The sequence below is a fragment of the Thermobia domestica genome, chromosome 13, assembly GCF_964235325.1.
Source record: "Thermobia domestica chromosome 13, izTheDome1.hap1.1, whole genome shotgun sequence".
In the NCBI taxonomy this organism is placed as follows: Eukaryota; Metazoa; Arthropoda; class Insecta; order Zygentoma; family Lepismatidae; genus Thermobia; species Thermobia domestica.
Genome location: NC_137466.1, coordinates 28,701,209 through 28,727,478, shown reverse-complemented (window position 1 = coordinate 28,727,478; position 26,270 = coordinate 28,701,209). Strand labels below are relative to the sequence as shown.

Below are 26,270 nucleotides of genomic sequence, written 5' to 3'. Positions count from 1 at the left end.
ATGTAAGAAAAAGTTACTTTTTTCTTCCAGTGTGACTATTTTTCTTAACGGTTTGTTTCCTGTATTTTATGGTTTAATACAATACAATTGAATATGTATCCTAATGTGCCTTTAATTTTGTTTGCTCTGGATGCCAAAATTTTCCTAATTTTTTTTTTTTTCGCAGGTAAACATGATGTACTGGACAGAACACTGATTATATGTCTAAACAAATGCTGACTAAACTAGCTTTTCTATACTATATAAAATTTTTACCAGTGTGGAGCTGTGATTTCGTTGAATTTTAGGCCCTGCCTCATATCCATACATGTAAGCGAATTTTGAATTTTATTTTTTGCAACAGAGAGCTAGAGCGATTATCGCGACTGAATTCGTTAATAAAGTAAATCCGTTAACGGATAATCGCGATTTTAACGGTCGCTATATATCCCAAATTTTGAACATCTAAGTGAATTTTGAATTGTCTTATGCAACACATAACTAGAGCAATTATCTCGACCGTGTCCGTTAATGGAGTAAGCTCGTTAACGTATCACCGGACAACGGAGACTTTAGTAGTTGTTTGGGCCGCGGTGGCTTAGTGGTAGAGTGTTCACCTCTGGTGCTTGGGGTCCCAGGTTCGATCCTAGCCCCCGCCAAGTGAACTTTGTGATGGACAAACACCGTGTGCGTGGGTTTTCTCGGGGTTCTCCCGTTTCATCCCACTTTCTTCATTCCACCATTTCATTCATTACTCATCATCACTGTCTCCTTTAGCCTAACCGGCATAACCATGGGACGTAAAACTCAAAGATTTCATTTCATTTTAGTAGTTGTTATCTATAGCATATATCCAGTGGTGCTATTCAGCCGACTCGCTAGAACCGGGTGTTAAAATTATTCGAGTTCGCAGAACCGTTTGTTATACCCAGACGTAACAGTAAATCTTACCCAGTTATACCTAGGAGCAATAAATTTAACTACCTTTGTTTTTTGAAATTCTTACAGCTACAGGGTTAAACATATGATCTCTCAGAACAAAGTATCAGCTCAGATATCAAGAATGAGAACTGGGATCACATGAGTGTACTGGTGAGGGTTATTTATATTTAAACGCATATCAACAGTTGTCAGTTCATTGCTAGATTAAGGCCTTTCTAATACTTTTTGACAACAATCTATCTTGGATAATTATAATTCTTATTGAAGATTTTCACAGTGCTACCTAATTTCGTCACACCACTTCGTATTAGGGTGCTGTGTAGGTCCCTACTTGTCGCTTGTGGTATCCAATAAAAATTACTTTTGTGTATCTTGTATGGTTTGTTTACTAAGAGAGCTATATTTATTCATCTACTCTCTCTCTCTCTCTCTCTCCCCATACACATACATATACGTATATATATATATGTGTGTGTGTGTGTGAACCGGTTGTTAAAAAATTAGAATAATAGATAAAAAATTAAAATTAGAATAGAATTAGAATAAGACAACGTACAGCAGACGTATAACTGAAAACGCATGTTTTATAATACTTTCTGTATAAGTGTTCGAAATATACGTACTTTCCGTATGAAACAATGTAGGCGGTCAGGATCTCACATACAAATGGACGTATATAACATATATCTGACGAAGGTATCATAAGTATATGCATGTGATATACGGAAAACTGTTAGATGTCAGACATCCTGCAAAGGCATGATATAACATCTAAAGGCAGTGCCTATGTAGCATACGGATAATGTATGCTCTGCACTGATTTCTATAGTAAGCATGGGGATACCGTATATTTGTACAATATACCACTGTCCGGAGAACGGATTTTTCTTTGTGTACATCCCATATTTGCAGGTACGTATCCAGGATTTCGTGAGGGGGGGGGGTCCGTGACATGAAGTACTGTGGTCATCACACAGGGGCTCGATCATTCTAAACTATTTTACTGGAACATATATTGGTTCATTTAGCCAGGATTTCGTAACGGGGATGGGGGTGGGTGGGGCGTGACATTAAATTCTGAATGCCCAGGAGCTCGATCAATCTAAACTTCTTTACTATCAACATATATTGGTTTATTAGGACAATAAAATGAGTACATGTTAGTAAGTATTTTAATAACAAACTATGAAGAAATCTCGAGTAAAATAATAAAAAAAAGCGTGTTGAAAAACATTTTACAATATTTACGTCCTTCCTCTGTTCATTCAAATATAACAATTTTTCTTTCATTATGACCTCAACTATTATAAAAAGTACCTAGGGGCTTATTCACTAGTACATGCTCAATAATGTATTGTAAAATATTTTAGAATATCTGCGTTCATGGGCACCCGAAGGGGAGGGCAGGGTGGGGCCTGAGCTCCCCCTCTTGGTTCATAAAAATGTATTAAACTTCTTAACATTTTCTTAAGAGTCTTCATCCCGGCGAAATTAAAATACCGCTAATTTTACAGTAATTATGTGATATCTTGAAATAGATAAAAGATAATTGAAATATGGAACAAGAGCGCCCTAGACAATATTATTTTGCGTGACGTACCGTTATCCCAAGTCACCTAGTGGCTTTCAGTTTTCAGCTGTTTAGAAACGCGAAAATAAATGCCGATTTTCAAAATGGCTCGAAATCGAAAGCAGATAAGTAAGTCGTGATAACGATATCTCATGTAAAATAATATTGTCTAGGGCGCTCTTGTTCTACATTTCGATTATCTTTTATCTATTTGAAGATATCACATAATTACTGTAAAATTAGCGGTATTTTAATTTCGCCGGGATGAAGACTCTTAATACAAATAAAAATACCAAACGTAATATAGGAACCAGGGATTTGAACCCTCCCTAGAAATTTTTCTTCGGGCGCCCATGTCTGTGTTCCTTTCTCTGTTGAATCAAATGTTAACAGAATTTTCTTTCCACATAAATTTTTGTTTCTATTATTCTGCCAACTATTACAATGTTTCTATTGTTCCAAATGACAGGTTAAAGGAGCAGTAGAAAATTGTTTTTGAAATAACATGTTTGATAATGCAATCATGCGATGACGAAAAATTATGATACAAATGTCCACGCTGTTACACAACGGTACTATACTTCCGGAAGCTTCAAATCTCCCTGACTAGCAGCAGAAATACTGAGAATTCCTTAACTTTTCTAGAAATTTCAAATTCTCTGACTCTTCAAGGATATCTCGCTCACCTCGCCACCATGTATTTCAAGTAATTAGGGATGCGCTCGAGTCGAGACATGTCTCGAATCTCGACTCACTCGACTCGAATTCGAGTCGAGATTCGAGTCGAGACACACTTTGTAAAATTCGAGACGAGTCGAGACAAACGTATTTCTCGACTCGAATTTTCGAGTCGAGACACGAGTCGAATCGAGACGGCTCTTAAAAATCTCGACTCGACTCGAATGTCTCGAAAATCTTTCTATAATTTTTAATATTATTTTGAAGAAAGTATTCACTCAGAAACAGCCTTAAAACCAATTCCAGCTTTTATTTCTTCAGAAAGGTACAGAACGCATAAAATTAATAGTTAATCTTTAAAGATCAAGATTTAATTTTCAGCTCAATTCAGTTAATTAGAACAAATAGTTAATGTCGTTGTATTAGGTTGTACTGCAAACATAATGATAATAATAATAACTGATTATCTAGTTTGTATAAAACTATTATCTGTAGTCTAAATCTAGTTTGTATAAAACTATTGCGATAAAGTGAACTTCATAAATTCTCTGAATGAGCAGTTGGTAATCTATAGTAATTTAGCATAGTTATAATTATTGTGATTTCGTTCCCATGAACGCAATAGGGTTACGTAACTTCTGGATTATTCGCTTGCCCAACTATTTTGAGGCTTTAAGGCGATGTTATACCTTTTGCCACTGGTTTCTCAGTCCCCATAAGATAACATGTAAACTTTACTTCATAAATATCTAACGAAATATGGTACGTAACAACTTAAAATTTTTCATATGTATACAGAAAAGCAATAGAAATGAAATGATTGTTTCAATTTCACGCTTAATGACGTAGATCAAGAGTAATAAACTTTTTAAAGTAACATTGTAATGGACTATACATTGAAGGTTGTGTGTTCCAATGTGATCTTCGCGAACAGATGTCCTGCTGACAGGCAGGTATTTCCCTCCCCCTCTTAAGTCCTTTTCCAATGGGTGTGGTAGAACGCCGCGGGGTGCCACCCTCATCCCATTTCTTTCCTCCGTTTCTGCAGAGCGGATAGATTTTCTGTAAATGTTACAAAGAAAGAATATTTGCTCCCAAGACAATTTGAAATATTTGCTTCTTGCGATTTCATGCTGTATGATGTATACTGCGAAAGCAAAGATCAGGTAGAGAACGCCAATTTCTTCATTACTAGTAACTCTAGTTAGATAATTATTGCTAACCACTAATTTCATATTAGTACGTTCCAACTCTTTGTAATAACACTGCCTCAACAGTAGAAAATAGGGTAGAGTATATACTTTGAAGAGGAGAATCAACAATTTGATACAGATCATGGTTGAAATTTAGCTTTCCTTTGCAGCACTAAGTTTGTATGAGACGTTTGCATGGATACAAACTACAGAATTCCCTCTAGTAACTGGGATTTTAAATTCGTGACAGGTAGTTACTTCTACTTTTTGGCAACATTAGCTATTCAACACATATTTTTCTGGATGTAATAAAAAAAAATCAACTTTACTTCAAGCTAAATTCAACAGATTGAAACGATGGATTGAACCCGATGAACCAACTTTCCCGGAATAACCCTTTGGGGATCCCATGGTACAATTTGTACCATACGGGGTGTTTCATGGTACATTGCGTTATAACTCTCCTATTTGAGCTTTTTCGTCCGTTTTTTTTTTTTTTGTTTGTATGTTTTTGTTTTTTGTTTGTTTTTCAAGTCCAGAGGCATTGTAGAAGACCTTACGTATGGTTTCACACCTTCTTGCGTCGAGACATAGGAGGTGATGACGTCATAATTCTAAAATATATATATTTTCTTTTAATATTGCGGGGCTGGTCTATGTTCATTATTTTTTGGCGGGCTTATTTTTCCACGTAGAAGATTGAAATTTTGCACAAACATTCAGTTCACCGAGTAGTATTTATCAGATTTTTTTCAGATTTCTGCGTTAAAACAGGGGGGGGATCCAGAGGGGCAAAAAGTTGAAAAAAGAGATATTTTTACCAACAAATCCATTTCCTCACGATTTTCCCGTCTTAGATACACGATGGAGACAAGTGAATGGTACCGCCTGAAAGGCAGTTTTATTCTGAAGAAAATGATGTGCGACACATAACCCTAGGGTAATTAGGGAAGGCTCAGGAAATTTTTATCAAAATATACTTCTGTATAGGGGAATTTTGGACATTTTCGGTATTATTTTTTGCGGGCTTATTTTTGCACGTAGAAGATTGAAACTGTGCACGTACATTCAGTCCACCGAGGAGTATTTACCAGATTTTTTTCGTACTTCTGTGTTAAAACAGGGGGGTACAGAGGGGCTAAACTTTGAAAAAGAGAAATTTTACCAAAAAAATCCCTTTCACGGGATTTTCCCGCCTTAGATACATGATGGAGACAAGTGAATGGTACCGCCTGAAAGGCAGTTCTATTCTAAAGAGAATGATGTGCAAACCATGATCCTAGGGTAATTAGGGATGTCTCAGGGAATGTTTAAAAATTTCCCTCTGTATGCGGGAATATGAGACATTGTCGGTATACATTTTTTTGGCGGGCTTACTTTTGCACCTGGAAAATTGGAATTGTGCATAAACATTCAGCCCACCTAGTAGTATTTATCAGATTTTTTCAGATCTCTGCGTTAAAACAGGGGGGTCCAGAGGAGCTAAAAGTTGAAAAAAGGATATTTAGACCCAAAAAATCCCTTTTTCGGAATTTTCCCGCCTTAGATACATGATGGAGACACGTGAGTCATACCGCCTGAAAGGCAGTTCTAAGCTGAAGAGAATGATGGGCGAAACATGACCCTAGGGTAATTAGGGATGTCTCAGGAAATTTTTTTACCTGAGATCTTGGCGTTTTACGGTAATTTTGGGCATGGTGGGAATTCCTGATAAAATTTCTCCCGCCCTTAGTATTCAAGATAGAAACTTGAAATTTGGCGCACACATTCAGTATACCAAGTACTATTTACCAGATTTCTTTTTAGATGGCGACGTTCACACAGGGCCGCTCCAGAGGGGCCCAAAGTGCGAGAAAAAATTTCCCTCCGATATTTTTCCTTTGACATCATTTTTCCCGCTCCTGGTATATGGTATGAGCATGCAAGTGGTACCATTTGAAAGCCATCTCCATTCTGAAGAGAATGAGGTATGAACCATGATCCTAGGATAAATAGTGACGATGCAGTAGCTGCTTGACTGAAAACCTAAAAAATAGCCCAAAAAGCCGGGTACCGGAAAGGGATAAACATACATAGGTAACATTCTAAAAAATACAATAACCCTTCCCGTTCGTCTGTCTAGTGGCTAGCTCGCGCACCTTTGGATCACAGATCTCGGGTTCGATACCCGGCGGAAGAGCCTTGAAATATCAACAGACCACTAAGGACTCGGATTCCACTGAAGGCTCACATCTCTTATAACATCGGTACAGAAAGGGGCACTAAACTCTAAACCCACCAAACCAACCAAGCTAATGAAGAACGGACATAGTAATGTCACTATAATTTAGACTACGTGAACGATTTTTTAAAGTTTTCATTATGGTAATAAATATAAGTGGAACTAGGGCCTCGAACATTTCTAGATCTTGTTACTCGAAAATAAGCAAATATAATATATACACATGGTGTCAGGAAATAACTTCGGGATGTGAATCCTCGGACGAAAACATGAAAAAGCCTATAGACCAACCATGGTGCACTGTTGCGTTATTTCAGATATATTGTCCACAGAAAATTGGTCGTAACGGTACAAGAAAGCAACAACTCGAGCAATATTTTGGAGTTTTCCGAAAACGCCCTAAAGTTTTGTTGTATTTGACAGCAACATAATATGATTTAACCTAAGAAATTTAAGCGAGAATGTTTTTAGTACGGTGACCCGTAACTTTCATTTTATGTTCTCGTGTAAGGATTAATTTCCTTAAGTAATTTGATGTTTTCGAACACCCTGGGAACATACATAGCGAGACCTCAGGTCACGAACTTCATATCTATTCCACTGTAGGGATGGATACGAGTGAGTTTTCTTTGAAACTCGACTCGACTCGAAGCAGACATTTTTTAGCTCGGCTCGAGTTCTTGGCTCGAAAAAATTCCTCCAACTCGACTCGAATTCAGGTCGAGTTTCGAGTCGAGTCGAGTCGTGTGTAGTTTCAATTACTATTTTTAAGTATCCAACATAGATAATAGGTCAATGATACTACTACTACTACTACTTATTATTATTATTATTATTATTATTATTATTATTATTATTATTATTATTATTATTATTATTATTATTATTATTATTATTATTAGTATTATAACATCATGTATAACCAAGAAAGTAGGCGGGGTGTACCTGTATACTAAAAACTAGTTGACTTCCGATCTCGGTCGCCGAGAAGTCTTCAGGAGGCAAGGCCATTGTTCACGAGGATCTGGGTTTGAGTTCCGGAGAAGCAAGTATTCAGGCTCGAGCCAAAAATTGTTAAAAGTTATAGGGCGCCGGTCAAACATGTTCAAAACTGCTCGGCTCGGGTCTAGGGTTGTCAGTGGCTCGAGCGGCTTGGTTCATAGCTCATTCACTATCGAGCCGAACCGAGAAGTGAGCCAAGCCAACAGCTCACCCAACCGAGCCAACTCGAGCAATCGGCTCAGTTGAGCCGAGTCGAACCGAGGCGATGAACTCGTTTCAACGGAGCTGGCTCGAACCGATGGCTCATCTCAGCTGAGTTGGTGACTCGTCTGAGCCGAGTCGATAGCTCATCTCAACCGAGCAAGCTCGGGCCAAAAGCTCAATTGTGCCAGTCGACGGCTCGTCTCAACCGACGGCTCGACGAGATACGAGTAATGTTCCTTGTCGTGAGCAACACTAAAAGTATTCCACACTACTGCTTACATTTCTCATGGCTTTCGCTTTCCAGTCTAATCAGACCATGATTTCAAAACGAGTTAAAACGAGCTGAACAAGCGAGCCATTTATCAAACTCGACTCACTCGAAACTCGACGTCAAAAACAGTGACTCGGCTCGGAACTCCACTCGAGAAAATTACCTTTGACTCGACTCTAAATTTGACTCGACTTTCGAGTCGAGTCGAGTTTTAGCTCGACTGGTGCTAAAATTATCCAAAATTATCCAAAGATCCAAAATTATTTTCCTATTGAAGTTCATAGAATTTGTATGTGTATGTTAAACAAACAATTGATTTAAACCAATAAAATAATATAAATGGTTCAGAACCAGAGTGAACTGAATTGATTCATATCTTTATTCACTTCTTATATTTATATGCAAATTAAATTAGGTCGCTAAATTTTTGACTCTGTGAACTAACTTGGAGGAGTAAAGTATATCTTCTGTACTTTGTACTTCTCTTCTTGTAAAGCGATTCTTAAAATATTCACAAGTACAGTACATGCAAGATCAGTACAATATATCTTTATCAGGTGTTCTCAGTGGATGAGTCTGTAGAACTGTCACTTTTGTAATCAGGCAGGGGTCCCAGGTTTGAGCCCAGCTAAAGGACAATTTCTCTCCGATTCAAACCGAGTAATGGTTTGTAACCCACTTTAAACTGTAGGTCCCGTCCTCCATAACCCCCCTGTTACATAAGAACGGGCTAGAAAAAACTTATGTCTATCCACATGTAATCTAAATAAATTAAAAGTTTTGTAGCCATGGCCCCTTCTTTAAAAAAAAATGAATAACTGCAACTTGAGGGTGCTAATTCGACTGATCTCGGTCTCAATCTTAAGAAGTGACCGCAAACCGGTCTAACTCGAGGTCAAAGGTCAACTAACTTTTCGCTCAGAATCAAGACTTTCATTACAAAAATGTGTTTTATACTTCCCGCTTTATCCCAACTTAGGTTCTAGCCCAATCTATCTTATTCTCTTATCAATTTCTTAACTGTAACTGTGTGAACCAAATAACCTCTCAGATGTTTAAGATTTCTTATCCCTTATTACAAATCTAAAGTAGGTTTTATTCATGCAAATAATCTTATGTATTAGTTTCCCTAACTCACTCCTTTGTTCAGACATGCTACTCGATTTGGCTTATTCAATCTTGAACAGTAATGAATGGTCAGACTAGTAAATAATTTGTGCTCTACTGATAAATCATTTGTAAAACTAGTTTACATATGACCTCGAGTTTGATTTATTTTACTGTTTAAAAAATAGAGGCCACGATTATCCAAAGATAAAGAAAATGCTTCAAAAACAAGTAGCAGTGCCAAGTGTATAACACGCAAAGGAGTTTGGTGTCTGTGGTACGATATTTTCACAATTAATATTGAAACTGGAAATTGTAGTAGATTTCTACCACTTCCGGTTTTAGTAGAGAGATTAGACAAGAGACGAAGTATATTCTTGGAACGCCTAATTAATTGCAGAAAACCGCTTCTTATCTATTACAGTTTTTATTCTATAGCCATTAAAGTTAAAATCGGAAGTAGTTGATTTCCACATCTTTTGGAAGACAGAATATAGTAGTTATTTTTAGAAAGCTGAATAGAAAGCAAAAACCCGCTTCATTCCTGTTCTATGGAGATCACTATTGAAACCGAGGTTTCAATTGAAGACCACAAGAGGAGATGAAAGGTACACCTGAGACGCTTGAGAGCTGCTCGATTGGAAGAAACCGTTTTCATCTATTTTTTACCGTTTTTGCTATATATAGATCAATATTTATTGAAAGCAGAAATTATAGTTGATTTGAACCATTGTAGGTTGTAGTAGAGTTAATAATAGAGATTAAATATATTCTTACGAAGCAGAAAACCGGATCTCACTACATATTGCCGTTTTCAATCTATGGTGATCAAAGGTCAAACCAGAAATGGTTTATTTAAATCACTTCCGGTTTGGGTAGGTGGTTTTAATGACAAATAAAATTCCTTACTCTTGACTATATTTTGACCAAATTTGGTGATGATCCATCAAGCAGTTCTTTAGTTTTTTCTTTTACTTTTTCTTTCTTTTTTTTACACACGTGCACACACGGGTATGGTAAATGTATAAAGGAGTAGGTAAACCAAATTCTAGTTATTCAAAAACCAAACAAGGAAAACTTGGTTTTTGCCACCCCTGCATACAATTAATCCATTCTAACCACAGAAGCGTCGCCCTGTCTGTTTTCTATGATAAATAATATAAAATGAAATGAAACCTATCCTTCCAGAAAACAAAAGATAGGTAAATAAGAAACATTTAGACTTTTCTTCGTTGTATAGTTTTGAGTGGCAGAGAGGTGAAAGCTACTGCTTGGAAGAAGAATCCATCCGTTTCAAGAAAAAAAAAAAAAAAAAAAAAAAAAAGATGTAGAAAAGCAATTGGAAACATATGTTCGATACTGAGGTTTCAAAGATCATTATCTTTGTTCTACCAAGTATTTTGTTGACACTTGAGTCACTCCAGTTTCCACTGAAAAGGCAAATTCGGTAGTTGCCGTCTGGGGCGGGGAGTGGTAAGGGAAACTGCTCAAGGCCTAAATGATTATGAAAATGTAGGGATAGACATGAGTTTCGCTGTTCAAATTGCCACAATGCATCCTTCCCCAGCATGTGTTCTTCAAAGAATGTCACCCGTAGTAATTTATGAAGTATGAAAGTGGTCTTTGAATCTTTACCTAAAATAGTGATTTCGTCATTACGGAAGTAATTATTACAATTAATCTAAGTCATTAAGTTTAAAATTGAGATAACCATCACCTTTGTATTGCTCTTTGGCATTCGTATAGAAAATTGCAAGTTTCTAGGTGCAGTATTTTGTAAGATATTTACGAATTAAATTTTACATGTTACCTTATGGAGATTCTGAAGCCTCTAATGATGGGTAGACACCCCCTTAATATGTTGCAGCATATCACGAGCTACGGATAATATATAATGTAACATTTGTTGTACATCACATATTATGATACGAGACTATTTTACATAGTATATCTTATCTAATATAAATAAAATAAAGAGTTTGTTTGTGTGTTTGTCTGTTCGTGTGCGACCTGGGGACCAGACGAGTGGACCGGGAGTTCCCAAAATTTGGTTACGGGTACCTTGGTTCAGGCCCCAGATCAAGACGAAGCGTTTTTTTTTTAAATTTCGAACTAGGGGGGTCTCGGAGGGGACGTTTACTGGGACCGACCTGGGGATCAGACAAGTTGACCGAGAGTTACCAAATTTTGGTCACGGATACCTTGGTCCAGGTCCCAGTCTAAGACGAAGCGTTTTTGTCAAAATTGGAACCAGGGGGGTTTCAGGGGGGCGTTTACCGAGACATGTAGTAAAAGTAATCCAAATTGATCGACATTAGTGTCAAATCCATAGTTTTCACGGTCGTTGAGATCAATGGTGACACTTCCATCAGCGATGACTTGCAAATTCAGCTACCACTGTATGCGGGCCGGGTGTCAGCAGGTGAGGAATACCGAGACATGTATAAATAGCCCATATTGATTGATACTAGTGTCAAATCCATAGTTTTCGCGGTCGCTGAAATGGATGGTGATACTTTCCCAGACAGCACAGTGCACGTACAGTATCCGTATAGTACATGTACAATTGCACGGATGCAACATGTGCATCATCTGTATAAATGCACGCCTGTACATGTGATGCACATATACATCACAAGTCCTATTCAACATCTTCACGTGCACAGCAGATGTGCAATGCACACGTACACGTCCTGCACAAGTGATATACACCTACCGCGCAGGTGATTTACAAGTAGCACGTACTCGCTTTACATGTAGTGCACAGGTGATTTACATGTAGGACAGCGGTGATTTACACGTAGCACACAGGTGATTTACACATAGTACCCAGATGATTTATATGTAGGAAAGACGGGATTTACACGTAACACATAGGTGATTTACATGTAGGACAGAGGTGATTTACACGTAGCACACAGGTGATTTACACGTAGTACATGTACAATTGCACGGATGCAATATGTGCATCACCTGTATAAATGCACGTTTGTACATGTGATGCACATAAGCGTCACAGGTCCTATTCAACATCTTCACGTGCACAGTACATGTACAGTGCACACGTCCTGCAGAAGTGATTTACACCTTCCACACAGTTGATTTACACGTAGCACGTATTCGTATTCGATTTACATGTAGAACAGAGGTGATTTACACGTAGCACACAGGTGATGTACATGTAGTAAATGTACAATTGCACGAATGCAACATGTGCATAATCTGTATAAATGCACACCTGTACATGTGAGGCACACAAGCGTCACAGATCCTATTCAACATCTTCACGTGCTCAGTACCTGTGCCATGCATACGTCCTGCACAAGTGATTTACACCTTCCGCACAGTTGATTTACACGTAGCACGTATTAGATATACATGTAGTGCACATGTGATTTACATGTAGGACAGAGGTGATTTGCACGTAGTACATGTACAATTGCACGGATGCAACATGTGCATCATCTGTATAAATTCACGCCTGTACATGTGATGCACATAAGCGTCACAGGTCCTATTCAACATCTTCACGTGCGCAATACCTGTAACATGCACACGTCCTGCACATGTGATTTACACTTTCCGCACAGTTGATTTACACGTAGTACACAGGTGATTTCGTCGTATTACATGAACAATTGTACGAATGCAACACGTGCATCACCTGTATAAATGCACGCCTGTACACTTGAGGCACACAAGCGTCACAGGTCCTATTCAACATCTTCACGTGCGCAGTACCTGTGCCATGCACACGTCCTGTACAAGTGATTTACACCTTCCGCACAGTTGATTTACACGTAGCACGTATTAGATATACATGTAGTGCATATGTGATTTACATGTAGGACAGAGGTGATTTACACGTAGTAAATGTACAATTGCACCAATGCAACATGTGCATGATCTGTATAAATGCACGCCTGTACATGTGATGCACATAAGCGTCACAGGTCCTGTTCAACATCTTCACGTGCGCAATACCTGTGCCATGCACACGTTCTGCACAAGTGATTTACACCTTCCGCACATTTGATTTACAAGCAGTAGCCAGGTGAATTCGTCGTAGTACATGCACAATTGTATGAATGCAACATGTGCATCACCTGTATAAATGCACGCGTGTACATGTGATGCACATAAGCGTCACAGGTCCATTTCAACATCTGCACGTGCGCAATACCTGTGCCATGCACACGTCCTGCACAAGTGATTTACACCTTCCACACAGTTGATTTACACGCAGTAGCCAGGTGAATTCGTCGTAGTACATGCACAATTGTATGAATGCAACATGTGCATCACCTGTATAAATGCACGCGTGTACATGTGATGCACATAAGCGTCACAGGTCCTATTCAACATCTTCACGTGCGCAGTACCTGTGCCATGCACACGTTCTGTACAAGTGATTTACACCTTCCGCACAGTTGATTTACACGTAGCACGTATTAGATATACATGTAGATTGCATGCAGGTATTGCAGGTGATTTACATGTAGGACGGAGGTGATTTACACGCAGTACCCAAAGGATTTTCATGTAGGACAGAAATGATTTATATTCAGTACCCAGATGATTTTCATGTAGGACACAGGTGATTTCCTCGTAGTGTAGAGATGATGTAAAAGCATATTAGAGATGCAACAAAAAAAGGAGTTTATATATTTGGTGCCTTACGCAGTTCAAATACAACATTGTAAACGTCTTCTTGAAAAGTAACTTAGAGTTACATGTAACGAAAAAGCAATTATATACTTACCCAAAATTACTGACTCGTGCACTACTCTACTGCATTATTAACGTTCCAGGCCAGTAATCTCAAAGTTCTAGATTCCAATCCCCTCCCCCCTCAAACAGCAGCTATAGCATATTCTCGTCACCTGAAGACGAGACAATATGGTACTCTGTCGAAACTGTTTATCAGTAGCGTATATATTGACAAACCACTGTCACGAGCATTTAGACAATATTTTTCTTTGTTCCTACACATATATTATTGTAGACTTTTCATTTTGCTATGCAGCATATTGAGTATCGTACCATTAGCGCCTGGAAGTTGAAGACCTTACCTAAAAATATATTTAAAAAGCCTAAACAAAAAAAAAAAAAACTTTTAATTTGCATTTTCATCGCCCTGTTTCTGCTGTTGTTCATTTTGAACTACTTTGGAGGGCAATCTTGGCAAGCATCTACTGTCTGGTCATACCTACTATACCTGCTTCAGTCATTTAAAGGTTCCTATTGTCAGAGATGAATGAAATTTATTTAGATTACTACAGAAAACTATGTTTAAGAGTTTCTAATTGAGAGTGGGCAGCAAAACTAGTTGAGAAAAGGTCAAGTACCAAAACCAGCTGTTAAGACTTGAAGGGTAATGGGGACCAATAAGCTAAATATGACTTAAAACTAAGCATTTCCTGGCCTAAAATGACCCAAAATGAACATATATTATGATGTTCCTTACCTTCGGGCACTTGGGAAAAACTGTCTTTAACTTCCGAGCCCTATATATGATACTGAAAATATTAAGAAAGAAAAAACTCATACTTGCCTGAATAATTAGGTTCTGAACTTATAAACAGTTGTAGTTTGCATATATTTTTTTCTTTTAATACAATGCTTGGTTTGTAAACATAGCTTTTACATAATATGATTTTATCAAAAGCCATCATGGAGCTATTTCAGATTTAAAATATATGCATGATAAAGCAAAGTGGCCTAAACTCAATCATAAGTTAAATTAGATTTTAAAAAAATCCATGTGCAAAAATGTTTATATATTCTATTAACCGTAACTTGGTGCAACTCCGCTGTAATTTTATGGAAATAGTAGGTATTACAACATTGATAACAACTGATTATATATATATATCTATACATTTATTTATTATTAAATATAAAAAGTAATCTACAAGATGGTTGTAGTTTTTTTCTTTTAATTTACTTTCTCCGATAATTCCTTGGCCTCAGTCCTCTGCATCCTGTAAAGAGAAGGTTTAAAAGTAATACAGTAAGTGCAGATACTAAATCAATCTATTTAAACTAAATCACAGTAATATTCTTAGCATAGTTTGAGATTAAGTATTTAAATATGCTGCATCCAAATTATACCTGTACATGCCATACCATTTTCTCCAGAAACAAAGCTAAAGACTATCATTTAAGCTCAATAAATCACCACCATCAGCATCTCTGAAATAAGATTTCTTAGGGTATTGAATCAATTCCAGTAAGAGTATTTAAATTAGCAATTTGAAAACGAGGCTGACTTTTTATCGACAGGTGGCAATCCTGTGCAAACGTGTGTTGAAAACACGGGTAGAATATCTCATGAGTAAATGATACTAAATGCACTGACCTTGAATGACATTGACAAGTGTGGGTTTAAGTACACGTAAAACTGAGTTTCTACAACAGGAGTAAATGTATGAGCACGCTTGTTCACCCGTGCTCATTCGTACGGACAGTGAAGGATGAGAGTAAACTGAAGACTGGATGCAGTAAGAACTATGAGAAGTGAATTTGGTAGAGAAATTGAGGTGAATGTTCACGGATGATCGAATCCTACACTTCGAATGCCTTCTGAAAAGTTCAAAATGAAGACGAAAGCTGTGAGGCAACGCATAACGATCTAGCACAAATGGAAGTTTTACTGTTACCTAAGCTAGAGGAAGTGGGTTGAAAGTAAGAAACAATATTCTGAGAAGCAAGCAAGCTGAAAAAGATTTATTTCTGTGGCATGAACAACCAATGAAAAACGTTGCCTTTTCCATATTATCAATTGTATATAACTGGCTGATCTCTACCACGTTATGCAAGATAGAAGTATATACAGTAGTGCACTCTGTATTCCTCTCTGGGAGCGTCCGAGGATGGTTTAGAGTATGAAATGCAAATAAGTTACGTATCTGCTCTTGAAATTATATTCATTTTCATACAAATTAAAAGTTATGGGGGTTCAGATCCGACGGACTTCCCGTCAGTTGCCCATGACTTATATGACTCACAGTGAAACAAGTTTATAAATCTTAATGCTATCAAGTACAACAGCATTATTAATAAATTTATTTAGATATTCATATTTCAAGTCATGTTACTAGATACTGAGACACTGGAAGACTAGGTACTGCTTAAAAACATGCAAAAACAACGTGGCAAATTTGTGTAAGAAAAAGAAACATTCTATATCCTAGATAAGCGATCGGCAAAATCCATATTCTCTGTCTGGGTGCCTGCAATCGCATAGTGCAATGACGGGGAATCGGATTATCCTCCTTCCTAACTCAGCGTTGCAATCCTAACGTAAAGTTTTTTTTTTAACTAATATAATGTAAATTTTGAATTTAAACAATACTAGTAAGATACTTAAACATTTCTTTTACTATCAATGAGTCAATTTCTTTTTATCATCAGGTGGTACAGTGTTCCACATAAATATCGCAACTCTATAATAGTACAATACTTTATTTTATGCATTTGAAATCAATATTTCGCTGGTTACCTGCCTATCAGGCGTTAGTTTAAGGCTAGATTGATTATGTAGCAACCTGCAGAACATTGATTTCAAATGTGTTGCATAAAATAAAATCTTAAGACTGTAGTCGAGTTCCGATATTTATGTTGAACACTGTACAAGACGAAAAAAAAAAATGAAATGTTCCTCTCTTTTCCGTCGATATTAACCTTTAAAAAAAAGAAAAAAGTTTGTTTGTGTCATATATAACTTACTAAAAAGTCTATAAACTTCTAATAGTTTGTAAAATACATAATCATTTTCCCACAATAAGGAAAAAGTTTTAAAGATCATGAAATCTCAAACACCCCCGAATCGCCCAGTTTTGTTCTAGTGTCGCCTTTGGAAATGAGAACGCCACTGGAGAGCGTTAATATACACGTTGAGAATAGGTGCGTATAAATTATAGAGAATAAAGTTAAAAAAATGACTGCGTCAGATTTTTTTTTTTTTTTTTTTTTTTACTGCTTATAAATTACCTACGAGAGCAAACACATTTTACACTCCATTAGCTACTCGCACATACTTCAAGGTAAAAGCACAGTTCCGCACCTCCTTGCCCGCTAGCTCCGAAGTATGCAAAAATGTCCGCCCTGCTGCCGACTTCTGATGTAGATCATAGCGAGAATGTAAAGCTTGGAGACCACTTGTTAACCGTTCTTATTTTGAATACTGCTGCAAAATTGTATGTAAATGTTAAAATAAAGGCTTAGGAATACATGAAAACCAACCAACAGAGGTGATACGTACCTTCATGACCTCCTTGTTTTGGCGTGGTGCAGCCAATCGCTTATCGCTTCCCTGATTTGCTCCTCCGAACACTCAGGATATAATTTCTTTCCAGATGCTAGAAAAAATGTACATATGACTATGTTGATATATATGAAATTATACATTCATTAGTAAACTTAAATCCTAAAATATGAACATCAAAAGTGAGAAAAAGAAACCCATTTGATAACATTTGAAAACTTATCTAGAATTTCTGGAACTTTCAGAATTTCCACTGAAAGTCAATGAAAGACAATCGAAATTCTGAGTTACTAGAAGCTCCATATCCTTCTAGACAGGACAGAATGGTAAAAATCCACGAAATTCCTTGAAATGGCGACCTATAATAAGCAATCAAAACATTATTTAAGTAGACATCCAGAGATACTGCGAAACATTTCAAAATGTCAATTATAGGTTTTTACCGAAATTAGTTATGTAGCGACCCCTAACGAAATGCGTGAGACTACCCCATTTTTGGTGATTGGTTTTAATCAAACCTTGACCTAAGCTTTCCGCAGATATATAGATCACCTCCACTTTATGGGTCCAGGTTTGTGTACATCCCGTGACGAATATGCCATGAAACAATTTCTTATATTTGGATGGGTTAGATACAGCTAGCAGAAGATCTAAATGTTGTAACTATGCACAAACATTTTTTTTTTTAAAATAATAAGTTTAAACAATTTTAAAAGACACTTACACATTTCCGTTGAAATTTAGAATTGTCCCCAATGTTTGCATCGAACTCTTTAAAACTAGGATCTGTTGTAAGTGGGAGACCCGATAGTACTGCAAATCCTTCATCACAGTTTTCATCTGATGAAGACTTTCCTCCAAGAACGAAGTATACTTTTGTTTCTATTCTTGTTATCTTCTCATTGAGATCAGATACCATTTCCAACAGCTGAACAACAGAATTTGTCAACTTGCAACATCCTGAAGAATACAGAATAATGTATTAGATATACAAAATTGTTACGACAAAGGCATGTTCAATACGTGGAAGATGACATTCAACAATTTTTCATACCCTGTCATATTGAAAAGTGCATGTTCAATACATGAACATTTAACGGTATTCCATACCTTTTAATGTTTGAACATCAAAATTTAATGATTTCACCAGAACATAAAATTTAGGGAACGAAAAAAACAATGTATCTAACAATCACCAAAGAATATACTATACATTTTCCCAATATATTTTATATATTGGGAGTACAAATTAGTTCGGTCTTTTTTTCCTTTTTTTGGGGGGGGGGGCAAAAATGCATTTATTTCAAAACAAAATGAGTAAACATATTAATCAAAGTATTGTCCACCGTTGGCTACTACCCTTTCCCACCTCTCAGGCAATTCTCGCCTTCCATGTAAAAAAAAAAAAAAAAAAAAAAAATCTCGTCCTTTAAGGGATCGAAGTTAGGAGCCAATTTTCGATTCCTGCGAAAGAAGTAAACCGGTGACCTGCCAAATCGTGCTGCATCCGTCGGAACAACCAGTAACCAGAAGGAGTAATGTCCGGGGAATACGGCGGGTGCGGTAAAATATCCCACTTGAAGGTTTCTAAGTAAGTTTTCTCAACTTTTGCGACATGAGGCCTAGCATTCTCATGCAGAAGAATAACTTGTCCATGTCATTGCTCGTATTCCGGCCGTTTTTCTCGTAATGCGTGGCTCAAACGAATCAATTGTAGCCTATACCAATCATCCGTAATGAAATCGCAGGTTGTAGCAGCTCATAGTAGACAACACCCTTTTGGTCCCACCAAATAGACAGCATTACCTTAGAAACCATGAATATTTGGCTTTGGCATTGATGTTGAGGTCAACGGCAGCGATTGACATGCGATATAAAATCCCCAGTAACAATCCGATGTAAGAACCCTTTTTTTGTTGTCTTTGAATCACAATTGAAAAATCGCCTTTCAACGGCTCTCGGTTTCAGTTCATAAGGCACTCAACTGCCTTGCTTTTGAATCATTCCCATGGATTTCAGTTATACGGAAACTACTTGTTGCGTAACTCCTAATGATTCTGCAAGTTCCTCTTGCGTTTGACTCGGATCTTCATCGAGTAATCCCTCTAATTATTTGTATTCGACTTGTCATGGCTGTCCAGAGTGAGGCTTGTCTTCAACGTTGAGATCACCATTCTTGAAACGTCGAAACCAATCCCTACATGATTTATCAGTTGGACCATTGTTACCATAAAGTTCTACAAGCATTCGATGCGCTTCAGCTGCACTTTTCTTTCAATTAAAGCAGAAAACTTAACACCTCCCGCAAATGCTGCTCAGTTAACACAGAAGTTCCCATATTCAACACAGTGACAAACCGGGATTTTGCATGAAACACAAAGCATTATAAACTGAAAAGTATTGACAGATGTCTAACCTCTCTGAAACCACCGAAAGAAACTGTCACTATGAAACAGCCAGAGACATCTTTTGTAACTGAACTAATTTGTACTCCCTGGTAGATAGGTAGATATAGGGTGGTTCATTTCTTGTTAAGCTCTTGTAACTTTTAAACTAATAGACAAGAAACGCTGAAATTTTTCACCCTTAAAATACTGGCAGGGTGACAATTTGACATACTAGCTAATACCACCAGTCTAACAGTGTTACCAACCCAACATAAAGTTTTTTTTTCAAATAGCACTACCTCAGGTAATTACAATTTTCAAACCCATATACAAAATAAAAACACACAATACCGTACTTATTGTTCAGTGTTGCAAACTAAGGACGCTACAGTGTCACAAAAAAAACACCATGGAAACCCCCACAATAGTAACAACGCAAGTGAAACGGATGGGGCAATGCATGTCGGAAGTACGTTACTGCAGAATACTGCGATCAGGATATGGCACATTTCTAATGAACAGAAACAAAGTTACAGGGAATTAAATATTTGACTTCTTTCAAAGGGCTTTATTTCGAAAAAGTGCTGAGATAAGTATCACATCTAATTACGTAGATTCTTTCCAAAAGTATCTGAAGATCATAATGCCGTTTACAGCAATTGTATATTTCTAATCGTTCGGGAAATATCATAAATAATGTTAAAGTTGGCAATACTGCTAAAAATCATGAAATCGCAAGAACCTGTGTTAGTAACGGCTGCCAAAAACTATTGGTTAAGTGTCAAAGAAACTAAGACAAGCAACGCTCATTTTAAAACTCTTGCAACTACGTCATTTTAAGATGTATTGTCAAATTTAACAACAATCATTATATCTCCGGAACGGTTTAATATATCAAATTGCTGCAAACGGCATAAAATAATCAACGATACTTATCTCAACACTTTTTCGAAATAAAGCCCTTAGAAAATGGTCAAATTTTTAATTCCTTTTAATTGTTTTTGTTTATTAGAAAGACGTCATATCCTGATCATAGAATTCTACAGTAACGAACTTCCGATGTGCACTGCCCCACCCATTTCACTTCCATTGTTACGGTTCTACAGACCACCAAAATTGGGATGTTTTCGGATTTATTGTGACATCGTAGCATCTTTAGTTTGCAACACTGAACAAAAAAATGCAGAATTGAATGTTTTCATTTTGTATGTAGATTTGAAATTTATAATAAGCTGATGTAGTGCCACATCAAAAATGTAACTTTATGTTGCGTTGGTAACACTGTTAGTCCGGTGGTATTAGCTAGAATGTCAAATTCTGTTCCTTGCCGATATTTTAAGGGTGCAAAATTTTAGTGCTTCGTGTCTATTGTTTTAAAAGTTACAAGAGCGTAATAAAATATATACGAAGACATACTTTCTAATTTGTAAGACATTTCATATTAAACAAACTTTTTTTTTTTTTATCATTGTGCTCCATTGTTTGAGCCAAGCTAGTGAGAGTGACTTCAGTCGCGTCTAACCCGCCCTACTATTACTACTACTATTTCTTCAACTAATTTTGAGAACAGAACATAACAAGCCCTGCGGGGCTTCTGACCCGCCCTACTACTAGCGACCCAAAGTAAAGAGTTACCATAAGTCTTCTAACCCCCTTCCCTCGCAGAGTTATATTTTGTGAAGTAAGTCACAGTGGAGATGTTACATGTGTGACTTACAGTAAAGAGTTGCCCTTAAGCCATATCCTGTATCAATTCGAGCTATATTCAGATATTCTTTTTAAATATTGCATGTTGCAGTAAGGTCTTCAAATGCTTGTATGGGCTCACTCGACCAGACGGTTCTACCGAAAACGAAATTTATAGGCAAAATACGAGGTGAAATACTTTTCGTAAAAGAAGCAGAGAGTAAATATAAGTAATTTCTGTCAGTGGGTATCATATTGAAATACATTTTCAATGGTAGTGAACGTATTTTACATGTAACTATTTACTGAAGCGGAAGAATACAAGAATGCAAAGAAGGTGAAAATAAACGGCGGGAATGTTCCGTTCGTGTTAGCAATGGACGACTGCGATAGATGTAATGTAAGCATACGATTTTAATACGAAGAATTGTGTGATAAAGAGCGTCGTATTATAGTTTTTTAAGCGTCATGGTACGTTGAAACCTACAATCAACAGTGCGAAATGTAGAAAAGTAAAAATTCAGAGCAGACGAGAATTTCTCCTCGCAGCAGACTATTTGTACGCGGGAAAGCAGTGAAACCATTTTGAAGTTAAGAATTACTACTATTATATAAGTGTTTTTGAAGGTAAAAATTATTGCAGATATTTTATGTATGTTTTCACCAACCCCTTTTATGCGTATGCCCTTGTTGCTGACCCGCCTGCTCCCTACGGACGCACCCCTTTGCTCCGCTCGGGCCTCCTGCTGCGCTCCTGCCCTGTTTCGGTTAGATAGCATTCGCGCTTTTTAGTGGCCACCTAGACAAGTTGGTTCGTGGTTTATGCACTAGCTCCTCATTTAGTGCATTTTCTGCAAAAAGAAACCGGAAAATGCAATAAATGCGTGTAAATTTGGTAGACCCGTTTGCTCGAGTAATGCCTTTATACCTTTCTTAAAAGATGGCTTAAGAAAAATACATGCATACTATCAGGTTCTATTTTAACCATTACCCCTAATTCCCATTCTGGATTTAGTAATGATACTAGCATACCTTGCTTGTGATTGTAAATTATCACGGAGGTTCTGCCCTTGGAACACTACCTCTTTTCAAATGTAGGGTTGGCGTGGGAGACCCGGGTTCGAGTCCCGGCGGGAGCTCATGTGGTTCGGATTCCACGTTAATCAGTAGGTCCACGTCTCATATAGCCTCGCTGCTGAACGGGACGTTAAACTCAAAATCACCTCACCTCACCCTCATAAATGTAGGGTTATGTATGCATAATTTATTGCATATTAAAGGGACTACGTTATAATGACTCTTGCAGACCTTTCTTTAAAGAGATGCAAATCATGACAGTGCCTTCAATGTATATCCATAGCTGTCTCATGTATATTAAAGAAAACTTGGAAAATATCAAGTACCCGAAATAAAATTCATTGCTATAACACAAGATACGGAGATGACCTCGATACACCATATTTCAGGTTAAGTAAAACACAAACGAGTTATAAATACACTGCGATGAAGATGTATAATCTTCTACCTACAGAAATTCGTGGTATGTGTAATAGAAACTGAGAAACACTGTAAATCTTGGCTCATTGAAACAGCTGTGTATAGCGTTTTAGAATTTGAGAAAGAATTAAAAAATAAAAAGTGACTAGTTATATACCTATATATTCAATGTATATATTTTGTATACTCTCTTAACGTTGTCTATTGCAACAAATGTTGTTTAACGACAATAAAAATATTCTATTCTATTCATCTGTCCCCTCCAAAAACATAAAATGTCAACTAATAAATACTGCTTGTGAAAAACAGGATGCGTGTATACGGCAACATTAACGCTTGTTTTATTGTTTAAACTGGTGCTTTATTAAATTTTACAAATTCACACTAAAATTAATTTCATCACTCACCTGATTATAATACAATGTTGAATTCTTCGCCTTCAACAACATGGAACAAACACCACCACACCACAGCTCGTACCCGACCACACAAACAAATGAGCGCGCATGGCTAATACACAACACAGCTCCAACCAGTGCGTATGCGCGATTCGAAATAAAAATTAATTTGATAACGAATAGAGAAAAATAATATTTTACATGCAAACAATAATAATCTTATTAAGATTATTATATTTACATATCTTTTTGTATGTATATAATCAGACACATGTCTATCCGGTTCTCACGTCATTTATTTCATCAAAGCGAACACTGCAAATTCTTTATGCTACTGAGAGAGCCTTTTAATAGTGTTTACACTTTTCTGATTGAATATTTATTCGAATGTACTTAAGCTTTCGAAAAATGCAGGTTACATTATATTGTTTATTTAGAATGAGTAATATAATAACTTTTTAAAAATTGAACTTTCAATTAAAAATACTATTATAGCCATATTTAATGTTGTAAATATTAAGAGAATGAAACTAAATACACTTGCACGGTATTGTGAATGTGTCATACACATGTGCAGTAGCTGTGCAAATGCACATGTGCACACAACGGCTTAAGAACGGGTTATTTAAATGTGTGCTTCATCCACGCAAATGCACATGTGTACATAACGGCTTAAGCACAGGTTATATAAATGTGTGCTTCATCCATGCTCATGCACATGTGCATATACACTTCTTAATCACGGGTTATGTGCGTGTGCATCATCCACGCAAATGCACATATGCACATAACGGCTTAAGTACGTGTTATATTAATGCATTTTTCATCCATGCAAATGCACATGTGCACGTGCACTTCTTAATCACGGGTTATGTGCGTGTGCATCATCCACGCAAATGCACATATGCACATAACGGCTTAAGTACGTGTTATATTAATGCATTTTTCATCCATGCAAATGCACATGTGCACGTGCACTTCTTAATCACGGGTTATGTGCGTGTGCTTCATTTAAGCAAATCTACATGTGCACATAACGGCTTAACCACGAATTATACAAATGTGTGCTTCATCCCTGACAATGCACATGTGCATATGCACTTCTTAATCACGGGTTATGTGCATGTGCTTCATTCACGCAAATGCACATGTGCATATCACGGCTTATGCACGGGTTATATAAATGTGTGTTTCATCCATGCAAATGTATATGTGCACGTGCACTTCTAAATCACGGGTTATGTGCGTGTGTTTCATCTACGCAAATACGCACGTACACATAACGGCTTAAGCACACGTTGAATTAATGCGTTTTTCATCCATGCAAATGTATATGTGCACGTGCACTTCCTAATCACGGGTTATGTGCGTGTGTTTCATCAACGCAAATGCACATGTGCACATAACGGCTTAAGCACGGGTTATATGAATGTGTGCTTCATCCATGCAAGTGCACATGTCTATATGCACTTCTTAATCACTGGTTATGTACGTGTGCAGCATCCACACAAATGCACATGTGCATATAACGGCTTATACACGGATTATATAAATGTGTGTTTCATCCATGCAAATACACATGTGTGCACTTCTAAATCACGGGTTATGTGCGTGTGTTTCATCTACGCAAATGCGCACGTGCACATAACGGCTTAAGCACACGTTGAATTAATGCGTTTTTCTTCCATGCAAATGTATATGTGCACGTGCACTTCTAAATCACGGGTTATATCCGTGTGTTTCATCTACGCAAATGCACATGTGCACATAACGGCTTAAGCACGGGTTATATAAATGTGTGCTTCATCCATGCAAGTGTACATGTGTACATGCACTTCTTAATCATTGGTTATGTACGTGTGCCTACTCTATGCAAATGCACAAGCGCATATAACGGCTTAAGCACGTGTTATATAAATGCGTTTTTCATCCATGGAAATGCACATGTGCACGTGTACTTCTTAATCACGGGTTATGTGTGTGTGCAGCATCCACAGAAATGCACATGTGGATATCACGGCTTAGGTACGGGTTCTATAAATGTGTGCTTCATCCATGCTAATGCACATGTGCCCGTGCACTTCTTAATCTCGGGTTATGTGCGTGTGTTTCATCTACGCAAATGCACATGTGCACATAACGGCTTAGGTACGGGTTATATAAATCTGTGCTTCATCCATGCTAATGCACATGTGCACAGGCACTTCCTAATCACTGGTTATGTACGTGTGCCTATTCTACGCAAATGCACATATGCACGAAACTGCTTAAGCACGGGCTATATAAATGTGTGCTTCATCCATGCAAGTGCACATGTGCACATGCATGACTTAATCATGGGTTATGTGCGTGTGCTTCATCCACGCAAATGCACATGTGGATATCACGGCTTATGCACGGGTTATATAAATGTGTGTTTCATCCATGCAAATGCACATGTGCATGTGCACTTCCTAATCACGGGTTATGTGCGTGTGTTTCATCAACGCAAATGCACATGTGCACATAACGGCTTAAGCACGGGTTATATGAATGTGTGCTTCATCCATGCAAGTGCACATGTCTATATGCACTTCTTAATCACTGGTTATGTACGTGTGCAGCATCCACACAAATGCACATGTGCATATAGCGGCTTATACACGGATTATATAAATGTGTGTTTCATCCATGGAAATGCACATGTGCACTTGCACTTCTTAGTCACGGGTTATGTGCGTGTGTTTCATCTACGCAAATGCACATGTGCACATAACGGCTTAAGCACGGGTTATATAAATGTGTGTTTCATCCATGCAAGTGCACTTGTGCACATGGACGACTTAATCACGGGTTTTGTGCGTGTGCTTCATCCACGCAAATGTAC

The 26,270-nt window shown here is 37.4% G+C and overlaps 1 protein-coding gene and 1 long non-coding RNA gene across 2 annotated transcripts in view; both read right to left on the bottom strand.

Annotated features, from left to right (window-relative positions):
* LOC145668062 (fungal protease inhibitor-1-like) overlaps positions 1-26,270 on the bottom strand; it is a 78,435-nt gene that overhangs the window by 37,092 nt on the left and 15,073 nt on the right. The window lies entirely within an intron of this gene.
* On the bottom strand, positions 15,032-23,513 carry LOC145669148 (uncharacterized). Its single transcript, XR_014128147.1, has 4 exons — positions 23,414-23,513; positions 18,161-18,396; positions 17,434-17,530; positions 15,032-15,151 (listed from the first exon to the last, which is right to left on the bottom strand). It is a non-coding gene; the product is annotated as an uncharacterized LOC145669148 (long non-coding RNA).